At 42.1% G+C, this 24,073-nt stretch overlaps 1 protein-coding gene across 4 annotated transcripts in view; it reads left to right on the top strand.

Moving 5' to 3' along the window:
* The first annotated feature begins 1,573 nt into the window (after window positions 1-1,573).
* The window catches only part of il1rapl2 (interleukin 1 receptor accessory protein-like 2), a 574,476-nt gene continuing 551,976 nt past the window's right edge, over window positions 1,574-24,073 (top strand). For 2 of the 4 annotated variants that reach the window (XM_031280024.2, XM_031280023.2), the window contains exon 1: window positions 1,574-3,603. The gene's annotated coding sequence lies outside the window, so the exon portion shown is untranslated. The remainder of the gene's footprint in view (window positions 3,604-24,073) is intronic. The other 2 variants (XM_031280026.2, XM_031280025.2) reach the window with 1 other exon arrangement.

Here is a 24,073-nt window from a genome sequence, read left to right as displayed (position 1 = left end):
TGTATATACTAGAGATGGCCCGATACCATTTTTTGCTTCCCGATACCGATTCTGATACCTGAACTTGGGTCGGCCGATACCAAGTACTGATCCGGTACCAGATGTCATATATTTTATTATGTTTAAACAACAGTATACTACTATCCCTGTATGGATGTGATATGATTTCTATATCTTTGTTGTCAGTCTGGCTCAGGTTAAACTCTATGTGAAACATGAACAAACACAAACAATGAACGTGAAGGAACTTTCTTTTATTATCCAGTTTGACAGTCAGTTATAACGAAAAAAGAAAATAAACTACTTTAATGTAGATTTTCTTTAGGGCTTTATTACATGGTATCGGATCGGTGCATAAATTCCAGTACTTCCCGATACCGATACCAGCGTTTTAGGCAGTATCGGAGCCAATACTGGCATCGGTATCGGAACATCTCTAGTATATACATATATACATATGTATATGTGTATGTGTATATATATATATATATATATGTATGTATATATGTATGTGTATATATATGAAATTCCAATAAAGCTCCTGGCCACACAACATACAATATGTAGGTCCGACTATCTATCTATCTATCTATCTAATCTAATCTATCTTCCCTCCCTCCATCCTTACACCTTCTGTTTTTCCTTCCTATCTTCCCTCCCTCAGATAATTTCTCTCCACTGCCAAAAGGGGGCAACAAAGCGGCACTTTTCAACATCCTGAAAGACCAAAAACCCAACAGCAACACTTGCATATTCTCACTCTCTCTCCCTCTCTCTCCTACACACCATCTCCCCTTTCCAACTTTACATTTGATCCATCAATAAAAATCAATGATATAAAAGATATATGAGAGGAAAACAAGAAAAATGGCTAAAACATCCACCTCCTTCTCTTAATTCAAAGGGGCTCTATTGGACGAAAGTTTCAATTACAATGTTTCCAAAGCATCAACATACACTGTGTCTAAATATAGTGTGTGTGTGTGTGTGTGTGTGTGTGTGTGTGTGTGTGTGTGCGTGCATGCGTGCGTGTCATTCACTGTCATGTTGTCATTTCATGTTGATGGCATGTTGGGCAATAATCGCTCTCTCTTTCACTCACACACACACACACACACACACACACACACACACACACACACACACACAGACACGTCAAAATAAAACTTCAAAATGCAACTTTAATAAAAGAAGACATCTCTCTCACTCGGTGTGTGTGTGTGTGTGTGTGTGTGTGTGTGTGTGTGTGTGTGTGTGTGTGTGTGTGCGCGCGCGCCTCGTGGTGCTGAAGGAACAGCGCCCTTCACATGGGGGATGAGAGCAGCTGAATGAAGCAGCCCGTCCCATTCATTTCTGGTGTCTTATCTCTAACAACAACAACACAATCATTTCTTTCTTATCTCGGACTAGGACAGAAAACTATCTGGCAACTGTTAATACGCGCGGGTCAACACCAACGGAGGAAGGATATTTCTTTAATTCTGTGTTTCTAATTACCCTCTCTCTCTCTCTCTCTCTCTCTCTCTCTCTCTCTCTCTCTCTCTCTCTCTCTCTCTCTCTCTCCCCCTCGCTCTCTCTCTCTCTCTCTCTCTCTCCCCCCCCTCTCTGGCTGCTCTGCGCTCTCCTGTGGACTCTCTTAAGGCACTTTGGATAAAAGCCTCCGCAAGAAATGGCAGATTGTGGGTCTCTTATCTGTCCCTCCCTGGGCAGGTGGTGAAGTGTCTGAGCCCAATGAGTAAAGACAGCAAGTGTTTCTAGAAGGGGAAAAAGAAGAGGCGCATCTGATCTTTTTCTCCCAGTTATTTCCAGTTATTATTCCGGCCGCACCGTAACAGTCACAGCAGCGGACTCCTTCCCTCCACAGATCTTCTTCTCTCCATCGTTCTGTCTGTTCTGCAGCTGAAAGCGGGCGAGATCCTAGCTCCTCTCTCCCCCATCTCTTACCCCTCTCTCTCCCACTCGGTTCGGAGGAGAAGCCAAAAGAAGGTTTCGCTTCTTCTTTCTCCTTCTGCCGCGGCTGCAGCGCTGCAAAAAAAAAGGATTCCCCAAAAAGTGATTTTAAGTGGACTTTTTGTGTGTGATTTTGGCAGAAAAGTGCAGCTCGGGATCGCATCCAGAGAAGCGAAAGAGGGCGAATCACTCTGACCTGGAAGGGAGTATTTCTGGAGAGAGAGAGAGAGAGAGAGAGAGAGAGAGAGAGAGAGAGAGAGAGAGAGAGAGAGAGGAAAGTAAAGAAAGGACAGAAAAGAGGAGGACACGGAAGAGAGAAATGGAGAACACGCTGCGCGGGCTCTCATTTCCAAAAATGTCTCTTCGGATGGATTAGGACAAACAGAGACCTGGACTTGGAACCTTGCATTTTACATCACCGACTTGTGTCTGGGATATGGACTGGTTGCTGTAATCGATCAGCGGATTGATTGATTGGTTGATCGGTCGGTCGGTTGATTGACAGTCGGACGTTAGCAGTCGGCAAACTTGGACTTGTGGGGGATTTAAAAACCAAAAGGGAACCGTGCACCGCAGCGACTTTTTTGGGGGGCAAAACATGAGCCTTTTTCCAACAGCACCTTTGGATTGACTCATCAGTATATTGACGAGAGAATAACCTGCGAAGCGGGACTATTTATCTAATAATCATCTCATCATTAAGGTCGACTTTTCTGCCCAGTTTAACTCAAAAGTATCCTGCAATCCAACTTACGATACAGCTTATGTGTACTTACAAATGCCTATGCCCCTTTAGAAATAGTAAATGCATGTTAAAGATTTACATTCAACATTGTATATCAAATATTAAGCACTAACACTGAGTACCACCGCTGCATTAAAGCCCCTCTAGGAATATTACAGGGCACCACAGGGGCCAGAAAGTCTCATAAAATACATTAAGAATGATTATGAAACTCATAATTGCTACAACAGTTTGACTGTAAAAAAAAAAAAAAAAAAAAAAAATCCTTTCATAAGGAATTACTGAAGTGCAAAGCGCTTCGCCGGGATTTCAGTTTGGAGATTGGAAGTTATTTTTGGCCGCGCCAAAGTAGAGCGCCTCTTCCACACCAGTGCCCGGACAGAGACGGAGACAGAGACAGACAGCCGGGACATAAGAGGTCTACCTCCGTGTCTCTGTCTCACATCCCCCACGGCCCGGGAAGAACGGAGTGGGATAGACGGAGGGCGGAGGAGAGAAAAGAGAGAGGAGAGGATGCGTAACTGCGGTTAATTGGAGCAGAGTAGACTTAGCCGTCAAACATCTTGGACAAGAAGAGAGAAAGAGAGAAGGAGAGAAGGAGAGGGGGGGATTCTATTCTTTGTGCAGCCAACAAGACTTTCCGCTTTTAGGCTGTACATCTCTTTGTGTTTTGGCAGAGAGGAGGAGAAGGAAAAAAAAGAAAAAAACGACCTCTATCCTTTCATCTGTCATTCGGAGAGCCGAGTTACTGGCTGGAGAAGACGGACGCGAGGACGCGAGGACAGAGCCAGAGGTGGGATTATTATTTCCTGTCAACCTTTACGACTGGTCAATATTGTGTCGTCATCACCCGCGTGGCTTGGATTCTGGATTAGTTTCTCCAAAAAAAAAAGAAGAAAAAACGCCAGGTAAGAGGATGTCACGCGCGCACGTGCGATGAGTTTACTTCAAGGGCTGCTTGTGTGCGCGTGTGTGTGTGAGAGAGGAAGACAGAGAGACGCTGAGTTATGCGCTCGAATGTGTGCGCGGTGAGAGACCGAGCGGCGGATAGAGCGTTTTTACGCACGAGTGAGAAAGAAAGAGAGAGCATGTGTGTGTGTGTGTGTGTGTGTGTGTGTGTGTGTGTGTGTGTCCATGAATTAGCAAGAAGCCGAGAAAAACAGCAGTGTTCCAAAAATTCTGAACACCAGTGTGACCACATTTTACACACTTCGATCTTTAACACACCATGCACCATTTTTTGTCCTCAAACTCCTGCCTAAGGCCAATAGGCTGCTCATTATTCATTCATCAGACTGCACGTGTGTGTAGGAAGTAACATGAGTGAGCTAAAAGCTGGGCATCATGGGTGAAAGGCATTCCCTCATGGGAGGGAGGGGGGAGGGGGGGGGGAGATGCAATGCAAAATAAACACATCAAAAGTCTACTTGAAAATGCAGAAACTGTGTTTTTGTTTAAATGGGTATGTTGGTTTTTTTTGCCTTGTGATGATCCCTCCTTTTTTCCTTTTTCACCTTTACACATTGACCTTTTATACTGTAAGCCCCCTCCACACACACACACACACACACACACACACACACACACACACACACACACACACACACTCCTCCTACGTACAACAGCAAGACACTTGTGCCTATACCATACACTAGAAGACTCTGAAAAGACTTTGAAAAAGTCTAAAGTCTGACACCATCTCACATCTAAAGACAATCTGTCATAATGTCACAGAGGTATACAGACTATAAGATTTTACTACCAAGACTTAAAACTTACGATAATATCAAACACGTTTTGATTTTTGTCGGAACGTTGAGACGGGAAAAAAACTGACCCGGACTAAGTTTTAGGACCACCTTACACCAAACGATTAAGATGACGGGAGCGCGCCCCAACTCTAGCAAGACTCTCAGGATCTCATTCAATTTGTCTACGACAGTGGAATCGTTTGAAAAGTCATTGGGTGACAGGTTGGCATAGACAAAAAACAAACGTGTGGTCGTTCGGTGTCTTTGTAGTCGCTTCAATGACTTTCAAACCAAGAAATGTTAGCAGTCCGTTCAAACAGAGGCTCTGCTCCGGGGGGGCGGGGGCCTGTGCCCGTTAGGCCCCTTCAGTTATCTATCTACTGTACAGTATGCCTTCACATACACTCATCTGCTTCATTATGCTCCATATATAACCCTAACCCTTACATTAAAACATACCATTTACATGAGTCAAGTGTCTATGTGTGTGCATGCGTACAAACTTAGACACACACACTATACTGAAGCACCTTTGGGTGAAAGGGTGCCGTTTTGGTTCCACTGTATAATTTTCCCATTTGTTCAAGTCTTTCACAAACAGAGACACCGTTTGTCCGAGTGCTTTACAGCCCAGCAGGTGCTTTCTCTCCCTCCCTCCCTCCCTCCCTCCCTCTCTTTTCTGTGAGTGTGTGTGGAGAAAGAGAGATTGTGTGTAGGAATGCAAGGACAAGGACATAAAGTGTGTGTTTGTAGTGTAATGGTGTGTGTGTGTGTGTGAGCAGAAAGGAAGACAGAGCGGATGTGTGTCCTCTAATTGTGTATGTGTGTGCAACAATGCAACAGCAGGACACCCCCACACACACACCCACACACACGGGAGGGATGCGTGGGGTTTAATTATCTCGCCCGTTTAGCAACAAGGCGCGCATCAATCGTCAGAACGGAGGGAGACTGAACACCCATCGGAGGCTGATGGTGTGTGTGTGTGTGTGTGTGTGTGTGTGTGTGTGTGTGTTGATTTATATTGTGAAGCTGCTTTAGTATAGATCTGAGCAGAAGGTAGATGGACTGGCAGCAGAATGACTCCGTCACATTGACCAACACCGGCCATCTATTACCAGGATGGGGAGGGAGTGAGGGAGGGGTAGTTTACAGCTGGCATGCAGGGGTGGGAGAGGAAAGAAAGAAAGAGAGGGGACAGGAGACAGGAGAAGGCTAGTTGTGGAAGAAGTATTCAGACCCTTGACTTATTGAGGCAAGACACCGCAGGTGACTAGGGTAACATTTTGAACTAGTAGAAATCACCATGAAACTGCTCAGGTATATTACTTACATTAAGACAATTATTTTTGCTTTACAAGTTTTCTCAAGTGTTATGTTTAAATGTGCAAATGATGCGTTATGATATTAAAAATATACTAATGTGTATACAATTCTAGAGCAGATAGCACGGCCCAAAATTCTTGATTTATTTTATTGACATATTAGAGTCAAAGGGGGTTTTTACAGAGGGGAGTTTTCTTTTTTCATCACTCACTTTAATGAGAAAATACTACAGCCATAAAAAAAAGAAAAGAATTGCCATGTTTTTGGACATAATATGTCCTATAAATCAGACTGTGAATGACACATGAATAAACCCCCTTTTGTAAAAACCTGCAGAGTATAAATAGGAATACAACTGGAAAGGTTGGTGTATGTACAGTAAGTGCTACTGAGGTGGAGATTTGAACTTTGAAAATGTGTATTGTTCTTGAAATCTGCAGACGCAAAGAGACATATTTTAATAATAATAATAATAATAATCTTTATTTATAGAGCACTTTTCAAACTCCATGTTACAAAGTGCTTCACAAAACAAACAAAACAAGCCAGTCATAAAAACATCTGGTTTTTAAAGTGCTCATATTATGCTCATTTTCAGGTTCAATAATATGATAATTCAGGTTAATAATTTAGAGGTTATATTAGAATAGGTTGACATGGTTTAATTTAAAAAAAAAAAAAAAACATATTTTTGTTGTACTGCACATTGCTGCAGCTCCTCTTTTCACCCTGTGTGTTGAGCTCTCTGTTTTAGCTACAGAGTGAGACCTCTCACTTCTGTTCCATCTTTGTTGGGAGTCACACATGCTCAGTAGCTAGGTAAGGACTACTAGCCAGTCAGAAGCAGAGTATGAGGGCGTGCCACACTAGCAGCTAGGCGAGCATTATAAGGTATGTTACAAAGTGACCACGTTTGTCTCTGAAGTAAAGGCTGGACTACAATAGAGCTGTTTGGAGCAGTTTGTGAACAGTGTTTTCTGTTGGAGATGGTAAGTCCCTTTGGGGTGGACTTTGGGCTTTTTCACTTTGTAAACCTATAACGTGCACAAAAAAGATATATAACACAATAAAGGAAAGGGAAAAAGCCGAAAAGCATAATATGAGTACTTTAAAACAACAAATAAAAACTATTTGATGTATACAAACCTGAATAGTGTAGAAAAGAAAAGAACAGAAAGGGCAGCAAAACGGTGCACACCATTTTCTTTTAAAGTAGCTACTTGATTAAATATACTAACCTTACTTAGTGACTTTCTTCCGCCAGAGAAGACGATGACAGAAGTAGACGGAGAGAAAGAAAAACGAGACATGTATTCCCAGGAGGCAGGTAGAAAGAGAGTATATATGGACAGATGACAGAGGGGATAATAAAGGAGGAAGAAGAGAAGGAAATAAGGAGAGAGGATGAGCGTACAGGGCAGAGGGAGAAAAATGGGGTCTGTGTGTCCTCCCCCAGGGTTATTTTGAGCGTCAAAGACTTAATTTCCTGCATTTGGATACACTTTTATGCACCAATTTACGGTAGAAATACCTTTATTTAGCCTATGCCAAGAAGAACAACACAGATGACAATTCAAAATATATCAAAAATATAATGGAAAGTATGTTGTTGCATGTCATTGGGCCTTTTTAAGAGGGTATATGGAAATCCTGGAGCTTTCTTAGTGGGTATACTGCGTATACCTGCGTATCACGTAGACTACACCACTGGAGTGTCTCGAAAAACTCTTGACGAAGGTCCAGAGGGACCGAAACGTTTGTTTGAAACTCTTTCTTCAACGCACCTGCACAGAAGAGTTTGGATGTGTTCCCTTCCGCTCAAAATTAAGACCGGTAATCATTTTAAAAATCAATAAATATCAATGGTTCTGCTTCACAACAGTTCCACTGCATGCATGATGATCAAACTAACGTTTTGGTCCCTCTGGACCTTCGTCAAGAGTAGAGATGGCCCGATACCATTTTTTGCTTCCCGATACCGATTCTGATACCTGAACTTGCGTATCGGCCGATACCGAGTACCGATCCGATACCAGATGTCATATATTTTATTATGTTTTAACAACAGTATACTACTATCCCTGTATGGCTGTGATATGATTTCTATCTTTGTTGTCGGTCTGGCTCAGGTTATACTCTTTGTGAAACATGAACAAACACAAGCAATGAATGCCACAGAACTTTCTTTTATTATGCAGTTTGACAGTCAGTTATAACGGGAAAAGAACATAAATAAACTACTTTAACGGAGATTTTCTTTAGGGCTTTATTACGGGTATTGGTATCGGATCGGTGCATAAACTCCAGTACTTCCCGATACCGATACCAGCGTTTTAGGCAGAGATGTTCCGATACCAGTATCGGTATCGGAACATCTCTAGTCAAGAGCGTCTCGAAATGCTCTTGACGAAGGTCCAGAGTGACCGAAACGTTACTTCTCTTTAAAGTTTTCCAACAAATGGTGATGCTGCAGCAAGAGCAGTAAGCAGGATTTTCTCTTTCTTCAGCTGCTCAGAGTAAAAAGGAGGGAGGAACTGAAAGAAAGAATGAGAATGGAGAGGCGGTCAGGAAGCTAGGGAGGGGAAAAAATAGGATAAGGAGAAAAGGGGAAAGGTTAGAAGGAGGAGAGGAGGTATAGTGAATAAAGAACGGACTATAGATTTAGAGACATGAGGGACAGGAGAGACGAGGGAGGAGAGAGATCCATAAATTGCGGAAGGGATGACAAGGCGCAGAGAGGCGCTGGAAATATACGAGAGGGGAAGACCGGCTGAGAGGACAGCAGGATGAACGGGAGAGAGAGAGAAAGAGGGAGAGAGAGATAGAGGGAGGGTGCTATTGAAGCATTCCTGTAGATTTGAAATATCGTAGATTCAGCCTGTTTGCACCAATTATTATCGCTGTGGTCTAGTTTATAGTTTCTTGCTGGAAATCTGTTTAAAAAACTGTCAAATGAAAACTTCAGAACCAAATACAAACCGTTTTCTCAACAGCAGCAAGGAAGTATCACCTTCAAGGCAAAGTGTTGCTTACTGGGTTTTTTAATTTTTTAATTTTATTTTTTACTTTTACTTTTATGTTGTCGTTGACCTTTAGTAGCTGTTCTGGAGCTTTGGCTCATGTCACATGATCTTCCTCGGCAGATTGAGTTTGCCCAGTGGAATTTTATTATTCAAATTTCCTTTTTTTGTGTGGCTCAGACAAGACGGAAGTTTGACAGTCTACACTTTCATGTCAGCTGGGTAAACTCTATGTGCTAAAGAAGATCATGGTCATATGACCGAAAGCTCCAGAACAACTCAATCAATCAAACAAACTCTAATCTCTATAAACAGATACCTGCATATTAATGCAGAATCTGCAGGCGACGGGACAGGAGAATCCCTGCCTCTGCATAATTATTTTTATCCCTAAACAAAATGCCCCTCCCGGCTACCAGCGGCGGTTGCTTAGCCGCCGATAGGTGACTGTGAGCCGGGTACAGGCACTGCCAGATGACGGTCCTTTCAGGGGCCATGGTAGTGGAGTTTAGCCAGAAAAAGTGAGCGTCATGTGGCGATGACAGTTAAGTTTAAGCACCAAAACGACTAGTTCAGTTTAGAAAAATATCGGGGTTAAAACACTCCCAAGGAACGAACGAGCGTTTCCTGGGTGAAAGTATTTTGTTTTCACCGCAAAGAGCTGTGTTTGATGTTGACACCACGTTGTGCTATTTCATTTTGAGATTATTTTATTTTAAGTTCATAAATAAGTGTTTTGGCATGGCTGGCCAAGTGGCACCTTATCCATGGTATTGGAAGAGGGGATTTCATTCTTGCATGTTTTGCATGATCAAAAAACATCCCCCACCCTTGGGCTTTTTTCACAAATAGCACCCTGCCGATAGTCGATAAGTTCCAAGATTGATCTAACTTTATGTGTATAGCACTTGTCATATAGGTTTGTGCAATTCAAAGTGCTATACAGATGACTGGCAACTACTAGATGGTGCTTTTGCCACATTTCCAAGACAGACTTTTTTTGAACCTCAGCACGCCCAATTTTGCATTTACTGTGAGGTTTTTCTTTGGAATTGACAGCTGACATTTACTCATATGCCTATGTTTCATGTCCATAAAGATAAAGCTAAAATCTTTTAATTGTGAAACCTAAAACGTGTGCTAACCAGCTGTCTCTGCTTCTTTAAACCGAGTTTCTTTGGAGCTCTGTGGTTCTCTGAGGCTCTGATTCGACGACTTCTGTTTTACATAGAAACCTCTGATCAGTCGCATGCTGCCTGGTATATGGTGATACTATTGTGACTTGTGTGTTGCCAAATTTCAAAGAGAAATTTTGATCAAAGTGATGCCATACAATGTAGGAATCCTTACACTTCTGTGAAACTCTCGGCTAATTTAATGTCGCGCATGCTGAAATGATCAAAGGGTCTTTATTTTTGTGTCGTACGAAAGAACTTGCTGAATGGCATTTTGGCAAGAGGCATAAATACATTTAGCCTGGTGGTTAATTGCATATTGAATATCTGAAAAACTGAAACACTTTATTCATTTATTGAAAATGACAGGAAGTAGCAAGGCCATGCAAATCAAGGCTAATTTTTTTTTTAAGTTGTGTGAAATGAAAGCATTTCAATAAGTGATTTTAGAGGTTCTGGTAGGCGGATTTTGTTATCTTTGTACAGAGCCAGATTAACTGTTTCCACGTTTCCAGTCTTTATGCTAAGCTAAGCTAACCATCTCCAGGCTCCGGAGAGTGGCATCATTCTTCTCATCTTACTTTTGCAAGAAAAAGAATAACTTAACCCAATATGTCCTTTAACAAAACGAACGACTAAGAAAGACAGCCTTGCCTTTCCTGGACAGCTGCTCTTTTGCTTGGTTCATGTGGGATAGAGAAAATAGTCTAAATATAATGTGATGAATTAGGGCTGGGCGATGTGGAGAAAATCAAATATGATATTTTTTACCAAATACCTCGATATCGATATTGCGACGATAGGGTAGACTATTGGGGCAATGACGTAGCGGTTAAAGGTAAATAATAAAGCAGCTGGAACAGTCTTGTAAGTAATCACTTTACTGAATTGCAGCCTTTAATACCAGGAAGAAAAAAACATATTACAATATTACAATATCTAGTCTCATAACATGATATCGACATAATATAGATATATTGCCCAGCCCAATGATGAATAGAAAAAAAGTTGGATGGGATTTGGATCCAAAGGGGATCTCAGGAAATGTTAGTCAGTTCAACGCATTCTCACGAACAGGTCCGTATGATATTGTACGAAAATGTATGCACACCAAAACGTATGATATCCTACGAAATTAGGAGACCGCCGGCATGTCACGTGACGCCAGGTGGTCACGTGATGGCGGCTGGCTATGAGCTCCATGACACCGAAAATATGAAAATATGAGCATTTTGCCGCGACGAAAGCTAAGATTAGGCACCAAAACGACTAGTTAAGATTAGAAAAAAGATTGTGGTTTGGATTAAAACATTCCCAAGGAATATGCATTTCCTGGGTGAAATTCTATAGTTTCCCCCGGGAAGCGACCTCGGCTCCCTGGCTTGAAAGTCCTGTGTTTTTAGGCCCACTCATCCACCCAGACCACCTCCCTACGCGGCCAGCCACGTTCTTATACATCGGCCGTCAATGTAGTGCATACAGCATAACAAAACGTGGAATGCTTACGAAGTACAGCGCTTAACTTTTCGTAGCTTTTTGAACGAACGGTTCATTAGATTTCTGGCCAGTCTGCAAAACATGCAATATTGGGTTTCAAGGCTTCTACCTCTACAAACAGCCTAATACCGCTACTATTACTACAATGATTGTTATGGTGCCTGTAGGTCAGTTCTCATCTGTGGAGGTCAGATTCCGCTCAAATAGCCCTGCAGCTGATAAGGGTTGAGTGATTCACTGTCTTACTCATAGTCAGCAGGGTGGATGTCTGCTGACACGAGGGTTTGAACAAAGTTCATCCAGTTGAAGGTTGGTGTACTCCATATGACGACAACCAAGTGTGTGTTTGTGTGTGTGTGTGTGTGTGTGTGTGTGTTAGCGCTGACTTAGATCAACTAACCTCAACACAAATGTAAAAAGTTCTTGTTATGATGTAGGTAGGGGCTGTGCAATGAATCAAATTTTGGTCACAATTTAGATTTTCGGCTCCCAACGATCACAAAGACAGTGTACGCCTGGGCGCCTGGGTAGCTCACCTGGTAGAGCGCGCCCCCATATACAGAGCTTTACTCCTCGACGCAGCGGCCGCAGGTTCGACTTCAACCTGCGGCCCTTTGCTGCGTGTCATTCCCCCTTTCTCTCTCCCCTTTCATGTCTTCAGCTGTCCTATAAATAAAGGCCTGAAATGCCCAAAAATGTATCTTAAAAAAAAACAGTGTACGCCTAAAAACTAATCGGTAGCTGCAACCTTCGGTCACATAGACAAAAAATGGGGCAGAAACACATCATCGGCAAGATTTTGCTAACACTGTGTTGTCTACACCAGGGGTGGCCAATCAGTTAGGTATAAAGAGCCACAAAAAAAACCTGCACCATAGCAAAAAGCCACACAACACATGCATGTCCACACTACAACAGCAACAGTGACTTCCAGATCTGATGACAGTCATAATACATAGCAGTTTTCATAGGTTTTTTTCTCACTTAGATTGACTCAGTGGGAAACCTGACAGTCTTTGTTATCCACAGTCCTTTTCAGGTCTTGCTAGAACTCGGTTGTGACTCTTTCACTCATCTGTCACTAAAGGGGCTTTCAAACAATCTGATTCAGCAGTGAAAGGGTTAACGAGGAAGGTGATCTGTGGCCGCTGTTTTTCCTCAGGTTGCAGAATCTGTCCTCAAAACTCTGCTGCATTATTTTCCATTTTAAAATAATTGGCAAATGTATTGGCAGTATTGGCAGATGCATTCAAATGTGGTTTTTTTTTACTTATCTGAAATACTGTATGTTTCAGAAAAGTTAAAGACAACAATCAACCAATGACACAGCCCCCAGCCACACAGTAAGAGCCTCACAGGAGCAGGCAAAGAGCCACATACGGCTCAAGAGCCACAGGTTCGCCACCCCTGGTCTACACCAATTAGTAATCGTGTTAGATAATCTGGGGAGGAATTTTTCGGAAACACCATGTTGTGGTATGATGAGACTAAGGGAACGATTAGACAGCATCAGGTCATTCATAGGTCACAGATCAGGGGACAAGAATATTTTGGCCAGTCTCTAATAACCTAGTCTATATCCTTCGCGTTCTACTTCTGGGATTGCTCCGGTGCTGCAGGAAATTACGCCGGATGCATGTATTTTTTCGTTTCCTTCCGCTTTCTTTGTGTCAGAATTTTAAATTTCAGTGAATTTATGAGGACTATTGTTAACTGCTCCTCAGATCTCTGCAGGGTAAATCCAGACAGCTAGCTAGACTATCTGTCCAATCTGAGTTTTCTCTCGCACAATTCTGATCCCCGAATGCTATGTGGAGTAGTGTATGTGTAATTATGTATGTCTCTCTACAGATACAAGGACTGTAGACAGCTGTATGATAAGGGAATGTTTGGTTTCAGGACTATCTCCTGTTGGAGGTCAGTGGGCCAGCCACACTTTAGCACAGTGATTCTCAACTGGTGGGTCCCCACTTTTGGGTCGCAGACCCGTTGTGGGTGGATCGCGGAGAGCTGGTCAATAAATGAATCAATAATATTTAATGCACATCTGATTTTGGACTTGTCTTTTATTTTGAAAAATGTATTCTGACGGACATGCGTCAGAGCCGTGCAGCAGTCAGAGCCGTTCAGCAGTCTAGCGCTGTAGCCATGGTAACCATCATTTGATTCACTTTAAGTTTGTGTTGATGCTCAGAGGCAAGATGGTAAAGCTCAAATATGACCAGGAGTAGGCCTATTTAAAATGTGGATTTTCGTACATTGAGGATAAAAAGGGACAGAAACCCCAGTGTGTGATTTGTAAGTGCTTGCACGTGAGAGCTAGCCTGACGTCATCATACTCAGATTCTAGTCAGAATATGAGTCTGATACTGCTCCATTGGGCTGTGATTATGGGCCGTGTTTCAACCGTTTTAATGCACTGTCAATATCTTCTATAACAGACTCGATGGCGGAATCTACACATCTCAATTCTCCAGGGGCAGCCATCTTTGTTGTAAACGAATTCAACCCAAGCGCTCTTTGGTGACATGGTTGATTACGTTACTGTTGATCATCTATCCATCATCGTATAAAGCCCGCCCTGACGATTTGATTGGTCCGAACAGCTCTGGTTGGAGCATAGTTGCTATCAGCGTTCGACTGGCATCCAGGCTACATGATAGCATGAAACCATCCAAAAAAATGTGTCTTTATTTAAAACTAAAACTTTGTTTTCAAAGGCTATTTGTGAAAAATACATTTGCTGGGTTTCTATTCTATGAAAGTGGGTCGCGACTTAATGACCATGGGGAAATGTGGGTCACAGGGTGAGACCAGTTGAGAGGCCCTGCTTTAACATATTTCCCAGAGAGAGAGAGAGGCTGAACTAGGCTTTAGCATCTGTGTTTAGGCGACTGCAATATCTTTGTTTACCTTAAAGGTTCAGCTAAATGTAACGGCTTCAGCATGAGTTTAAATACACCTTCAGGAGGAGAGGAACTTGAGAGAGTTGGGACGGTACTGCACAATGACACCCCGTCGTTAAATTGTACTGCCTGCTTAATTGTCTCCTCAATTGAGAGTTCATTGAATGCCTCTTGTGTAAGTCATCAAAGTCTCCCGAACCTTCTTCATGTATGTGAAATGAGTTGTGCTGCTCCTTTACACAATCGAGCAGCCCTAGATGTAGGTATGGATGTGATTTGCTTTCAACCCTGTCTCCAATGGGACAACACGCTTTCTACCCTTCAGGCTCCAGTATTAACACATACTTTCAGAGAGTGTCATTTAGTGGTTACAGCTGCAAAGTTTAATGTTTCTCCTCCCTGAAAGTAGACACCAGTGTCCCTCGCAGCATTACTCATCTTGCCGGTCACAGCATCTAGATTGCAGCAATTACCTGTCCTTGTTGTGTAACTTAATGTGTAAGACATTCTGGTCGCAGGCCTCCTAGCGTGTCGTCACTTGACAAAAGAGGCAATATGCTTTAATGAGACTGGATCCCAGAGTGAGACAACATTTGTCTTCTGTGTCCTGGGTCGGAAAAGTTGAAGAAACCTTGGCAACGGAGCAATACCAAAGTATTGTATCTGCTGCCGGCTTTTTGGAGTTACATTTGTTCAGATGACAAACAAACACTGTCCTGCATTTAAATCCCGTCTGTCTAAAAAACCTTGTGCATGCCCAGTGCCATGGAGATTTTGTTGTCACAGTGAATTTGGAATGTTTCCCATTGTGTGCAAATGGAAAGAGGTCTTCTGGGGTTAAACAGAGCTCTCGCATCCAACAATACACTCATTTACCAAGTGTAATTATTAATTCCGATGTTTTTTGACCGTGTGTGTGTGTGTGTGTGTGTGTGTGTATGTGTGTGTGTGTGTGTGTGTTTGTGGGTTAGGTGTGGATGGTGATTGTGGGAGTGCAGGGGTGGGGCGTTCAGAGGGGTATTCTGCACCCATCAAACAGAAACACGCATCAGTAGTGATGGGGGCAGGGCCAGTCCTGTGCCTGTAAGGCACACATCACAGCTCAGCTAATCCGGACTCAAAAGAGCATGCTAACGCGCACACTGGGCAATAATATAAGAAGAGCTATCAAAGGATATGTCTGTCTTAAATTTTAATAATAAGAAATCACATTTACAATTCATAGGTAAACAAGTGAATACTGTACATGCATAATGTGAAACTGTCCTTTCAAGAAAAACAGCAGTATTTGTCATTTAATCAAACAGCTGACAACAACCAACCCAGTCTCACGGAGTATTGATTCGTGAACATTTTGCCTGAAGAAGACCCAGTAGGGTCGAAAGGTTGCATTTATATTAAATATGGGAGTTTAAAGCAGTGTTGCGGACAGTACATTTTTTTCATTTTAAGTACTTCCATTTGTCCTGCACCTGCCAGAAGGTGGGATGCGCACACAATTACTTTTATAAATTTTGATTCGTGAACAGGACATGATTATGTCATTTTTTTCGTGTGGTGACCACAAATTTTAATGTAATGTATTTAAATGGGAAGCATATTTCGTGATCACATCACGACTACGGTAGGGAGTAGTATGAAAAGCCGAAAATCCGCGTAGGGAGGTTGGTCGGGGTGGTGAATGGGTCAAACAATCCAGGACTTTCACCCCGGAGATCGGGGATCGCATCCCGCGTGAGGATTTCCCTGTTGTTGACGGTTCCTTTCCCTGTTCTTCTTTCCCTAAACACAAACGTCCAGTTGTTGTTGCGTGTCCCCCAGAGACCGAGGGTTGTGTCGGTGCGTGTGTGGCGTGTCCTTTTCCCGTTCTTCTTTTCCTAAACACAACCTCCATATACATGCTTCCCATTCCGTGCTGAGCACCCAGAGACCGCGGTTCATGTCCCGGCATGTACCCTGTCCTTTCCCCGTTCTAAAAAAAAAAGACATAATTGTACATACACGACTCAATAAATTAAAAAAAAGTGTAAAAGCGTGACCATTTCACGAAAAAAACAAAAAGATAATCTTGTCCGGTACACAAATAAATAAATTAAAAAAGTGTGACCATTTCACGAACTGCCGTGAGACCTTGTTGCAACAACCCGTGATTAGGCTTTCCTAAAAAAGCCTTGTGGTTGTACAATAATGATTGTCCTCTGTAGACAAAACAAGTTCACAAGTCGTTTTTCAGCCATGTTTGTGGTGTGGCGCTATGGATCCCAATCCCCTTACTTCAACAGATAACACTTTCCCTTATCCAGTGAAATTTCTCAACATATACCAGATAGATTGGCACAAAGATTTGTACGTATATGGATGGTTGAATCCATTGACATATGGATGAATCCTAATGACTTTGATGATCGTTATTGATGGCCAAATGAAGCTTCATTAACCATTTTCTTTATTTTCTGAGCCCACTAGATGGCGGTCATGGTTTAAAGAAAAAGGCTGAAGAAATGGCAATTCAGTGTGCTTTTAGTCTCGCATTGCCAGACCTTCCTTCACAGGTCTGGCTAATCCACACAGCATTCCGGGATGGGAGAAAAACGTGCTCTGGTTTATTGGCATTTCTTTAAACCAATCACAGTCGTCTTGGCCGGCGCTAAGTGCTGGATGGAGCCACGGTGCCGCTTCAAAATAGCCTCCGGGAAGGAACTTGTTTTGGTGGAACATGTGTACGTTCAAAGGTTGTTTTAGTCGTGCAACAGAAAAAACAGATTGGACAGATAGTCTAGCTAGCTGTCTGGATTTACCCTGCAGAGATTTGAGGAGCAGTTAACCATAGTCCTCATTAATCCAACGGAGTTTAAAATTCCAACACAAAGAAAGCGGAAGGAAACGGACATCCGGCCATAAAGAGTGACTTCCGGTGGAATTTTTCCGGAGGTTGAACGTCGTGGATATAGACTTGTGTGCTTTCAAACCATTGTTAAACAGAGAGCACCATCTAGTGGGCTCAGAAAATAGCGCCACGCCACCGTGAGCTTGGCATGGGGTTTCGAGTGTGTCAACAAATATTAGATGAATTGCCATGAAGTTTTAGCCTAGAAATCTAGACGCACCCTAGTGGCAGCAAATGTAATTTGCAGCCAGGGTCAGTCTAGCAACTCTCCGTTGGCTTGCGAGCTGGAAAAACCAAATTCTGGTCAGGCCAATCACATCGTGCATAGAGTTGGTGGGCGGGCTTAACATAATGACGGCAGAGTTGCGACGGTTCCGCGTGAATTCCCTGCTACTTGAAAACAAAGAAGATGGCTGCTGCTGCTGCTGCTGGCGAACAGCGGTCTTTCAAATCAGCTCTAGCTGCGACTCTGGTAGACTTAGAAGTCACTGAAGGCACTGAAGTCATTCTTAAAAATGGAAGATGTGTTCGGAGTTTTGCCGACCGGATACGGCAACAGTTTAATCTATCAACTAGCGTTGCCCTGGTTGGCTATGAGTGCAGAGGGAATTTGAAAGACAACCGTTTATCCCGCCCCTCGGATTGAGCCCTGCCAATGGTGAGTTCCCAGACCCAACATCTTGATGTGGGTCTGGCTTGTCAGGCTAATGAAGTTTGGTACCTTCCTGTCCCCTCTGGATGAATTGTAATAACTTTAGTAGTTTTAGCTTACTTAGGATTTCAGATCCCCTAACTACATCAAATGCAAGCCAATACAGCAGCCCTTCTATAGATTCTACCCGGTTGTGTCTAGATTCTAACCCTAGATTTGCAAAAACTCTCGCAAAACTTTCTGCCCAACGACCAACCTTAACCTTATTCTAAGGTCAATGCCTAACCTCAACCATCTCGCAAGACTTTTGCAAATCTTAGGTTACCATCTAAACATGACCATTTTACTCATGCTACCATACTCAGACCATATTCAGATAAGGGATTGATTAATTTGAAGTCATTCAAGTCATTTTGGAGGCTTGTGGGGCTGTTGATAACCGGCAACTCAATCTTACTTACCTGAACAAAATCAGTCAACAACCCAAACTTAGTTCTTGCATAAAGGCATCATCATTAAGTCATCATCGTTAAGTTATGTAAATGTCAGTGTTATTCAAAAGCCTTTTGCTGTGACAGTATACTAAACCCTGCTAAACACTGAGTGTAAATGGAAAAACATAAAAGTGATATAGTATAAGAAGTAGAACAATAAACTCTAAGCATCTGCTCCACTTATATCCCGGTATATCTCTGTTTCCTGTCCCTTTCTTGTATCTTCTTGCCCCCCCCCCCCCCCCCCCCCCCCCTCCTCACTGTGACTCTCCAGTTCAGCCTTCAGCACATCTACCAGTGTGCGTGGCCTATCCTTAGTTGACTTAACATGGTCCGACAGGCCAATCCCTATGGATTCTGATCAAATAGAGCAATAGTGTACACAGCAGCAACAGTGCAGCCCCAGCCTGCTCAAACAGCAGCCATAATATGGCAAAGATCAGCGTCCTGCAAAACTGATTCGACACGTTTATCTGCTGATTCTATTTTGTTTCCCACACCATTTTTACAGAAGTGGTTTAGCTGGTATTTTGCTCATGACGTGTGTGTGTGTGTGTGTGTGTGTGTGTGTGTGTGTGTTACAGGTAACACACATCACCACACTGCAGGAAAAAAAAGGGCTGTACTGTACTTGACGTTACTGACAACCTTTTTTTGTCTTCCAAAGAATGCGATAGACATTCATGGTATTCCCCACCACTCAAGCAGCTATTGTAATCACACTCAGCTCAGCTATGCTATTGTGTTATGGTACTGCAGTTGTGAGTAGATGATACAGTCAAGGATGCTCTGACATCTGATAACTAAAGGTTGTTGAGCTAAGTTTCCAGAAAAAATGTTCAAGAAGATAAACAATAAGCAAAAATAGAAGAAAAAAAAAAATTATTAAAAAGGTTGTCATTCAAAAACATTGACTTTGTGTTTAGAGTGCATTATTCAAATATAAAAACACAAAAGAGGAAGATGCAATGTTTGTGATCAGGAAAAAGACTACAGAACATGCAATGCTTTGACTGTAGAACCAACCTAACACATGACATTTATTTAAACTACTAATAAAAATATATTATATAGAAAAGTTCAGATTTTTAGATTCGTTTTTTGTAGTTTATATTTACACATTCCACACCAGTTGTTGGTGATAATGCACCATTTTTTACCAACTGCCTTAACATGTCAAGAAGACATATTATTTGTCATCTGCCAAAAAACACCAAGAAGAAGGAGCCATTTGAAACTCAGATGACAGAGTGTCCCTGAATGCACCAACAGGAAGAGTTTTTAGATCAGTCCTTGCTAGTAGCTACATTGGCATGCAAAAACAGTTGAATTGAACACAAAACATTCACTGTTATGGATTAACTATCTCAAGCAAATGTTGACTGTCAGAGGATTTTGATACTATAGGCTGCCTGGGAAGTAGAAAACTAATCAAAAAGGTATGTCATGCTTTGTGAAATGTTTGGTAAATTGTTGGGGGCTAAAACATGAAAAAAGAAACCTCTTGGATAGTCCTTTAAACATGTCACAGCAGTACTTCTATTTGATCACACCAGTATATTTCTCAACTGCTTTTGTGTCTGTCACAAGAATAGCCTGTTTTACAAAATATGTTCAATCAATGACATCACCTGCTGAGCTAGTCGCTGCTACGTCACCTGGATAGTTGCTCTGATTGGTTGAAGGACTATCCAATTGCGCCCAGAGGCATTTGAGCGGTGTCCGTTGGTGACGCCCCTTTGGAAATGGGCTGTGAATGTGCCCAGACCCACTCTCAGTTACAACTGAGAAGTGTCTGGTGTCAACCAGGCTAATGAAATGATGCAAAATCTTTGCTCTCCATGGAACATATTTCAGGCCAGTTGGCTATATATCCAAGTACAGAGTCATTGTTTTGCAATTCACAAGTAAGTCTGAAGTCTTGGTTATTAAGGCCTGAGTCAAGGCCTCATTTTTGGGGGTTAAATTGTGGAATTAACTTACTGAGTTGAAAATGTGTATGTCTCTGTTGAGTTTCAAAAAAGCTTTAAAATCTAAAAATTAAGAGTTATGAAGTAATTTGATTAAAATGTAAAATTACTAGGATTGTACTGAAGTATTTAGTTTCATTTAGTTTGTTGGATTTCTGGGTGATTGAATTGGGATTATAGGATAGGCATAAATTAGCCTTGGTTTAAAGGTCTAATGTGTAGGAATTTCTCCCATCTAGCGTTGAGATCATATACCGCAATCAACTCTCTCGCACCACGCAGTTCAAAGTCCGTATTACAGCTACGGTAGCCTTCACACTTCAAAAAGCCCGTCTCTTGCTCTTTTCAATATCCTTTTTCTTTTTCTGGGCGAAGAAGAAGACTCCTGTTCCTGAAATTTGAATTTTGAATACGTGTGGTCCTCCATGTTTCCTTCTTCAAACTCGCCAGGGCCAGGAAGCTACGATACCCATTAGTAGCACCTGTGAGTTTATCATGTGACAGCGAAAACGCGAAAGGCGGAGCAGTATGTCCTGTATGTCCCTTACCGGCTAACGTATTTCAAGATGCTGCATGAATATGGAGCGTCTACCCCAGTTCATGCGAATGCAAATATAAAATTTCAAGCCAAAAGGAATACTTGGAATTGATGGTGGTGGTAAATATTCATGAAAAAGGACAAGTTTGTGAATGGACAACACAGATTTTGATAATGAACAACTAAACACGTTACACACTGGACCTTTAAGCCTATTCCTTTTTCGGTTATCTACGGTGGCAAATTGTAGGAATTAATTGTTTCTTTCATGTATGTTAACCAAAATAAAATCATTAATTATCATCATCACTTTATCCTCTAGCCCTGATCCAGGACTGTATACGACGTATCATGGTCCTGCATTGATATCTACATTCAGTCTAACAATTTCAGTCATAGATCCACTCACGTTTACCGCCAGTGTACTATACTATCTGGATCAGGGCCACTTTTCCTTGGCTGATTTGTTTTTTTTAGTCGATTTTAAAGTTTTCAGTCAGATTTGTTAGTGTTGATACACATCCACATCTCTGATACGGACTATTGCTGTTCCTCAATTTGGATACTTCGGTGAGTACATTTACATGTAGTATACCGCGGATACTATGCACTTATTTGTGTCGTGCGTAAATTTAGACAGGGTAGTGTTGTCTCAAATCGCGCACGGCTGTTATGCACTTACTGGAAATGATGATATCAACATTTGACCGCTTCTTCTTCTGTTAATGGTAAATTGCAACCTGTTGGAGGACGGCCACCTATTATCGCCCGCCAAAATGTATACCGGCTTGTTTTTTTCACTATCCGACTACAGTACAGTGGTACCTATTGAAGAAAACGCATGTATAATTTACATTTGTATAGTTTGGGGTTAGCTGTTTCAACTGCAACTGCTGCAGCTTCCTCGACCATTTTCACAAGTTTGAAAACATGTTGGTGGCATTTTGCTATACTTCATCAGTGTAAAAGCACAACCCGTTCTCACTACCAACTCGTAAAATACGGACGCTTGGGCAGTGCCTCTCAGCGTCAGATACGACGCAAAAAGCACCCTTTAGCATGTGTATGGAACACACTGGGCATAGCAGCAGCTCCGCGGCGCTATAAGATGACGTAGTATTAAGAGCAACAACGGTGTAGAGAGAATAGTATGAAAAGCCCGAAATTCCGCGAAGGGAGGCTGGTTGGGGTGGTGGATGGGTCAAACAACACAGGACTTTCACCCATGAGACCGGGGTTCGTGTCCTGTTTTTGTCCCTCGTGTTCATCCTCTAACCCCACCCACGATCTTTTCCTAAACCTAACTGTCCCGTTCTTGTGCCGATGTCAGTTATACTTACGTCAAAGTGACACGAAGACTCCCGACCAAGCGCGTTTAGATATGACGCTAAAGGGACATGGCTAAGTGTTTTATTTTACGCGATGGGAGTGAGAATGTGTTGGAACGCACCATGTACTCAAAATAGCAACTATGAGTACATAAGTACATAATTGTATTTTCTTTTGCATCACTATTATCCAAACGTATTTATCAAATAATTTTCCAATTCGGAATGTTTTGTCATTCTATATTTCTATGATTGCACTTTCTGTGTTGTTGTTCTGACTTCTCGATGACATTGTAAATGAGGATCGCCTCTCAATGATCTCTGGAGGATAAATAAAGGTTGAATGAATGTGAAGTGTGCGAATTGAGACGCAGTCTATGTAACTTTTAAAGTAAAAAAAAAAAAAAATATTCTTCATGTTGCAAATGAAAAGTTCTGTTCATAAGTGATAAAAACACCCTCTATCTCAATCAAACACACTCAAAGGGTGTGCTGCTATAGCCTTAGTTGGTCTGGTATGACTCTTCTACTTATGCTACGTTTTATCATATATCATTATGCTGTAATTGTTATATGTGGCCACAGTGACTGCTGTACAATAGCTTACATAGTCGTTGCTGCTTCTGTCCTGTCAGGATTGATTTGAACTGCTCGCCACTGGTTTTTATGTAGAACTGAAGATTACCACCCTGGTTAAACACGACTCAATTTTGCAGTTCAGACCCTCCACAGTTGTACTTCCTGTCAGATGTCTTGGATGTCTCAGTAAGATGTGCCAAAGATCAAAGATGGCTACAACTACATTTGAATCAACAGGGATTATACATGTCACAGCCAGTTTGAATGGCTTCACATCAGCAGCGAAGCAAATAAAGCCAAGCGGCACGACACAGTCACAGCCAGTTAAGTGCCAATGATAGAACATTTGCTTATTCAGAAGTCAAGCTCATTTGATGTAAGAGCTCAAAGAGTCTGCACATAATCATTTATAGCTTTGATGTTTTTATTCTAACACTATATGAGAACATATCCCAGGTTCCACTATAGGGATTTGACTTAGACTGAATGATGTTCTATTTTCTCACACTTTCTGCGTACGTGCGTGCGTGCGTGTGTGTGAAAATAAGAAACAATGGAGGCTTCTTCTATCCTCAAGTGTCCTGCTCTCTTCCTCCCCTCCCTCACACTTCTTCTTCTTCTTCTCTCTCCATTTATCTCCGTCAGCCTCTCTACACAGCAGCCATGGCTTTATTAATGGAGAGGAGAAGAGATACAACATGGTTTCTAGTTTCATTGGACCCGAGTGCAAACTATCAGGAGGGATTCACGAGTGCTACAGTTTTACATGGAAACATTTACATGGATAGTTTGATGATATTGAAAATTGCCTTCTTTTTAGCCATCATGACTGAATTTAAATATAGGCTTTAGGTTGCAGCAGTTTATTGTTGGACAAAATGCAATTTGGAAAACATCTGCGTAGCTACACTGCAGCTGGAACATTATAATGCCGGACTGCACCTCCTCTTCGGCCAGAGAGTCCACACTGGCACCGACTCCGGTGACTCTGACAGTGCCACAGTCTGAAGACTTTTGCTCAAATTGTCTGTTTTGCTGCCAGAAGGTGCTCCCTGTGCTCTGGTTGCCAGTTTATGGTTTTCAGGGATAATGTGTCTCAGATATGCGTGTTACAGAACTCAATGTGTGTCTCCGGCCATGAAAAATGTGATTTAAGAGGTATATTAAACAAGAAAAGAGAGTGAAGCCGGATCCATTCAAGTCCCAAAGTCGGATTATAATAGTGAAGTTGAACTCTCAGTAAGTGTAGTTACAG

Source organism: Sander lucioperca, chromosome 1 (genome assembly GCF_008315115.2).
Source record: "Sander lucioperca isolate FBNREF2018 chromosome 1, SLUC_FBN_1.2, whole genome shotgun sequence".
Lineage (NCBI taxonomy): Eukaryota > Metazoa > Chordata > Actinopteri > Perciformes > Percidae > Sander > Sander lucioperca.
Note: the sequence above shows the minus strand (reverse complement) of the source record. Positions and strands in the feature narration are given on the sequence as shown.